A 6,610-nucleotide genomic window follows, 5' to 3' on the forward strand; every position below is an offset into this window, starting at 1 on the left:
CAATAATTGCCAAGTATCACATTACCTAAGACATTTATAGCAATTACTACATGTATCATTTTCCAATTCCAACCATATAACAATTTAACGAAGGAGAAACTTCGCCATGAATACTATGAGTAGAAACCAAGGACATATTTGTCCATATGCTACAGCGGAGCGTGTCTCTCTCCCATACAATGTGAATGCTAGGATCCATTTTATTCAAACGAAACAAAAAACAAAAACAAACCGACGCTCCAAGAAAAAGCACATAAGATGTGATGGAATAAAAATATAGTTTCAGGGGAGGAACCTGATAATGTTGTTGATGAAGAAGGGGATGCCTTGGGCATCCCCAAGCTTAGACGCTTGAGTCTTCTTGATATATGCAGGGGTGAACCACCGGGGCATCCCCAAGCTTAGAGCTTTCACTCTCCTTGATCATGTTGCATCATACTCCTCTCTTGATCCTTGAAAACTTCCTCCACATCAAACTCGAAACAACTCATTAGAGGGTTAGTGCACAATAAAAATTAACATATTCAGAGGTGACACAATCATTCTTAACACTTTTGGACATTGCATAACGCTACTGGACATTAGTGGATCAAAGAAATTCATCCATCATAGCAAAAGAGGCAATGCGAAATAAAAGGCAGAATCTGTCAAAACAGAACAGTTCGTATTGACGAATTTTAAAATGGCACCAGACTTGCTCAAATGAAAATGCTCAAATTGAATGAAAGTTGCGTACATATCTGAGGATCATGCACGTAAATTGGCTTAATTTTCTGAGCTACCTACAGGGAGGTAGACCCAGATTCGTGACAGCAAAGAAATCTGGAACTGCGCAGTAATCCAAATCTAGTACTTACTTTTCTATCAACGGCTTAACTTGGCACAACAAAACACAAAACTAAGATAAGGAGAGGTTGCTACAGTAGTAAACAACTTCCAAGACACAAATTAAAAACAAAGTACTGTAGGTAAAACATGGGTTGTCTCCCAAGAAGTTCTTTCTTTATAGCCATTAAGATGGGCTCAGCAGTTTTAATGATGCACTCGCAACAAATAGTATTTGAAGCAAAAGAGAGCATCAAGAGGCAAATTCAAAACACATTTAAATCTAACATGCTTCCTATGCATAGGAATCTTGTAAATAAACAAGTTCATGAAGAGCAAAGTGACAAGCATAGGAAGATAAAACAAGTGTAGCTTCAAAAATTTCAGCATATAGAGAGGCATTTTAGTAACATGAAAATTTCTACAACCATATTTTCCTCTCTCATAATAACTTTCAGTAGTATCATGAGCAAACTCAACAATATAACTATCACATAAAGCATTCTTATCATGAGTCTCATGCATAAAATTATTACTCCCCACATAAGCATAATCAATTTTATTAGTTGTAGTGGGAGCAAATTCAACAAAGTGGCTATCATCATATATAGGAGGCATATTGTAATCATAAAAGAAAATTTTCTCCTCAATGCTTGGGGGATTAAAAAGATCATGCTCATCAGAGCCAACTTCCCCAAGCTTAGAATTTTCCATAGCATTAGCAACAATGGTGTTCAAAGCATTCATAGTAATAACATTCCCATTAGCATGCATATAAAGTTCCATGGGTTTTTTAATTCTCTCTTCAAACACATCATGTCCTAATTCAAGATAAAGTTCATAAAGGTCTCTCATATTTTTGTTGTTTTCCATTATGCTTAACTAGTGAAATAAAAACATGCATGATATTAAGTAAAGTAAATGCAAGTAACTAATTTTTTTGTGTTTTTGATATAGAGTGCAAACAAGATAGTAAATAAAACTAAGCAAGACAAAAACAAAGTAAAGAGATTGAGAAGTGGAGACTCCCCTTGCAGCGTGTCTTGATCTCCCCGGCAACGGCGCCAGAAAATATGCTTGATGGCGTGTAATTCACACGTTCGTTGGGAACCCCAAGAGGAAGGTATGATGCGCACAGCAGCAAGTTTTCCCTCAGAAAGAAACCAAGGTTTATCGAACCAGGAGGAGCCAAGAAGCACGTTGAAGGTTGATGGCGGCGGGATGTAGTGCGGCGCAACACCAGAGATTCCGGCGCCAACGTGGAACCTGCACAACACAACCAAAGTACTTTGCCCCAACGAAACAGTGAGGTTGTCAATCTCACCGGCTTGCTGTAACAAAGGATTAACCGTATTGTGTGGAAGATGATTGTTTGCAGAAAACAGTAGAACAAGTATTGCAGTAGATTGTATTTCAGTATAGAGAATTGGACCGGGGTCCACAGTTCACTAGAGGTGTCTCTCCCATAAGATAAACAGCATGTTGGGTGAACAAATTATAGTTGGGCAATTGACAAATAGAGAGGGCATGTCCATGCACATACATATCATGATGAGTATAGTGAGATTTAATTGGGCATTACGACAAAGTACATAGACCGCCATCCAACTGCATCTATGCCTAAAAAGTCCACCTTCAGGTTATCATCCGAACCCCCTCCAGTATTAAGTTGCTAACAACAGACAATTGCATTAAGTATTGCGCGTAATGTAACTAGTGACTACATCCTTGAACATAGCACCAATGTTTTATCCCTAGTGGCAACAGCACATCCATAACCTTAGTGGTTCTTGTCACTCCTCCAGATTCACGGAGGCATGAACCCACTATCGAGCATAAATACTCCCTCTTGGAGTTACTAGCATCAACTTGGCCAGAGCATCTACTAATAACGGAGAGCATGCAAGATCATAAACAACACATAGATACAACTTTGATAATCAACGTAACAAGTATTCTCTATTCATCGGATCCCAACAAACGCAACATATAGAATTACAGATAGATGATCTTGATCATGTTAGGCAGCTCACAAGATCCGACAATGATAGCACAATGGGGAGAAGACAACCATCTAGCTACAGCTATGGACCCATAGTCCAGGGGTAGACTACTCACACATCACTCCGGAGGCGACCATGGCGGTGTAGAGTCCTCCGGGAGATGATTCCCCTCTCCGGCAGGGTGCCGGAGGCGATCTCCTGGATCCCCCGAGATGGGATCGGCGGTGGCGGCGTCTCAGTAAGGTTTTCCATATCGTGGCTCTCGGTACTGGGGGTTTCGTCACGGAGGCTATTTGTAGGCGGAAGGGCAGGTCAAGAGGCGGCACGGGGGGCCCACACCATAGGGCCGCGCGGCCAAGGGGGGGGCCGCGCCGCCCTAGGGTTTGGCTCCCTCGTGGCCCCTCTTCGTCTCTCCTTCGGACTTCTGGAAGCTTCGTGGAAAAATAGGCCCCTGGGCGTTGATTTCGTCCAATTCCGAGAATATTTCGTTACTAGGATTTCTGAAACCAAAAACAGCAGAAAACAGCAACTGGCACTTCGGCATCTTGTTAATAGGTTAGTTCCAGAAAATGCACGAATATGACATAAAGTGTGCATAAAACATGTAGATAACATCAATAATGTGGCATGGAACATAAGAAATTATCGATACGTTGGAGACGTATCACGCCTCTTCGCCTATATAAGCCCTTTCGACCTAAAAACGCGATACCGATTGACGAAACTCCAGAAAGACTCCAGGGACGCCGCCGCCATTGCGAAACTCCATTTCAGGGGACAGAAGTCTCTGTTCCGGCACCCTGCCGGGACGGGGAATTGCCCCCGGAGTCATCTCCATCGACACCACCGCCATCTCCATCGCCATCGCTGTCTCCCATGATGAGGAGGGAGTAGTTCTCCCCCGGGGCTGAGGGCTCTACCGGTAGCTATGTGGTTAATCTCTCTCTCATGTACCCCAATACAATGATCTCATGAATTTCCTTGCATAATTGAGATCCATATGATGAGCTTTGTATCACTATTAATCTATGTGCTACTCTAGTGATGTTATTAAAGTAGTCTATTCCTCCTTCATGATGTAATGTGGACAGTGTGTGCATCATGTAGTACTTGGCGTAGGTTATGATTGTAATCTCTTGTAGATTATGGAGTTAACTATTACTATGATAGTATTGATGTGATCTATTCCCCCTTTCATAGCTATTGGTGACGGTGTGTATGCTATGTTAGTTCTCGGTCTAAATTGCAATGATCTATTATGCTCTAAAGGTTACTTAAATATGAACACCGAATGTTGTGGCGCTTGTTAACTCCGGCATTGAGGTGCTCTTGTAGCCCTACACAATGAATGGTGTTTGTCATCCAACAAGAGAGTGTAGATAAAGTAGTATTTGTTTATTCAGTTATGTGATCAATGTTGAGAGTGTCCACTAGTGAAAGTATGATCCCTAGGCCTTGTTTCCAAGCACTGAAACTCCGTTTATTTACTGTTCTGTTGCATGTTTACTCGCTGCCATCTTTATTTCAGATTGCTATTACTATTCATATTCATCCATATTACTTGTATTTCACTATCTCTTCGCCGAACTAGTGCACCTATACATCTGACAAGTGTATTAGGTGTGTTGGGGACACAAGAGACTTCTTGTATCGTGATTGCAGGGTTGCTTGAGAGGGATATCTTTGACCTCTTCCTCCCTGAGTTCGATAAACCTTGGGTGATCCACTTAAGGAAAACTTGCTGCTGTTCTACAAACCTCTGCTCTTGGAGGCCCAACACTGTCTACAGGAATAGAAGCGTGCGTAGATATCACCAATCGATCGATGTCGCGTCCAAATCCGCCATGTGCATATCCTCCGAAGCCATCTACCATGTTGAAGCATACATCAGCACCAAACACGTCCATTTTACCGGCAAGAACGAAGAAGAACACGGCGGAATACTCACCGGCAAAAACGGTGGAGAAGACCACGGCGGGGGTGCGGCGGCGTGTGCGGAGGGACGCGGATCTTTGGGCGGGGGTGCGGCGGAGGTGCGGCGGGCGTCGACGCAGCTCGGCGCGGCTCGGCGGGCGACGGAGAGGCATGGATCTGACGAATTCCGGCGGGGTGGCTGCGGCGGCGCGCGGGGGTAAACGGGTGGGGGGAACTGAAATGTCCGCGCGCGGTTTCGGAAATGGGATACTGGTTTGGCCCTCTATCCCCGCTCCCACCCTGCACAAGTAGGGGGCGAAGACCCGCCCCGTAATCGAAAACAGCAAAAATCGAAGCGGGGGCCGTTTTTACGGGGTCTGCTAGACGGCCGGTAGAGCCAAACCCGTATTCCAACGATTATTATACGAATTTGGCCCTTTTAAGGGGTCTTTACATTCTCTAAAGCGAAATTGAGGAATTTACACCCACACTAAAATGCGGCCCATGTCCACATCCCTTGAGGCGTAGTAGCTCTACTATTTGACGTAGCTCTACTATCGGAATCCTCCAGCTTCTTCCTCTTCAAGGTAACCTAGTCCATGTAAAAAAAAAAAAAAAGGTAACCTAGTCGGAATTCCCCAGGTCTCTCTGAAATAAATTGGAGCCCGTCGCCCCTCTTCCCCAACTCACCCGTGCGTGCATCGATCGATCAGCGCTCTCGTTCTCGATCATCGAACTCTGTCTTTCTATGCGCAGGCGTGGCCCGATGGCGATAAATCCGACGCTTCATAGCGCCATCTTCGCGGTGCTGATGTCGACCGTGTACGTGGGCACGTCGTATCAATTGCGCAAGATTGCGGAGGAAACCAAGGAGCGCCAGCGCCAGATGCAGATACGCGCCGCCGCCTCCCAGCCCCAGGACAACAAGACCTAGCCCGCCGGTAGCCTGGATGATGGCCAAGACCGAACAAGACGTCTTGAGATCCGACTTAATTTACTTCTCCAGTATTTCGTTTTCTTGCTGCAGTCTGTAATCCGTTTGTCTCTGCACTCTATTATTCGCAGTAATTCTCATGGTGGCTTGCTACTCTTTTGCTTTGATTCACAACCGCAACGTGTGCTCTCATTCACTCAGATTCTTAGTAAAATTGGGTTGATTTGTAAATATTCCCCTAAGATCGAACAAGTAGATCGCAGTTTTTTCCCTGGTGGACATCTTTCTATTATACCATGTTTGTTAGCACCCCAAACTCTTAGCTTGAAGTAACTAACCATGTCTTCAATGAGTATGTCACTAACTGTGTTAAAAAGATGGTTAGTATCCTATGTGCTTGGGGCCTAAATTTGCATGGATTAACTGACTCATTTTACTTCAGTACAGATGTTATTAAATGATTGGTCAGGAAAAACTATCTGTTTACGAACTGAAAAACAGATGTATGTTGTATAGTCACTCTCTTTTTATATCAACGCATTTTTTTGTTGCACATAATATGTGTAAATGTTCACGTGTATAGAAAAATATAATCACGTAAATATTATTTAATGGTGTACAATCTTTTAAGTATTTTGTCTCTTCTGAAAAAACATCTCCGGAAGGCATATGTTGGTTGATTCTCTCAAAAGTTCCATAGAATCCATCTGTGTCCCATCTATGATCTACAAAGTGAAACATATGTTACAATAAAATTAACCATCCATAAAAATAACATTTCTCTATATGTGCATCAATTGGTCGTGTATACTCGGATGGTCCTTTAGAATGTTGATAGAAACCATTTACACCCGTCCAAATAACCTCCTTTGGTTGGGTAGAAGTGGATGAACTTTCGATTCTTCCCGGCATTATGAAAAGTAATATCTTTCAA

The 6,610-nt window shown here is 43.3% G+C and overlaps 1 long non-coding RNA gene across 2 annotated transcripts; it reads left to right on the forward strand.

Annotated features, from left to right (window-relative positions):
* Positions 1–5,298: 5,298 nt before the first annotated feature.
* On the forward strand, positions 5,299–5,833 carry LOC127326290 (uncharacterized). 2 transcript variants are annotated; one of them, XR_011751137.1, is made up of 2 exons: positions 5,299–5,329; positions 5,456–5,833. It is a non-coding gene; the product is annotated as an uncharacterized lncRNA (long non-coding RNA). The 2 variants fall into 2 exon arrangements; XR_007867767.2 differs by having other exon boundaries at positions 5,499–5,833.
* The last annotated feature ends 777 nt before the right edge of the window (positions 5,834–6,610 follow it).

This window comes from Lolium perenne, chromosome 1 (genome assembly GCF_019359855.2).
Source record: "Lolium perenne isolate Kyuss_39 chromosome 1, Kyuss_2.0, whole genome shotgun sequence".
NCBI classification, from domain to species: Eukaryota; Viridiplantae; Streptophyta; class Magnoliopsida; order Poales; family Poaceae; genus Lolium; species Lolium perenne.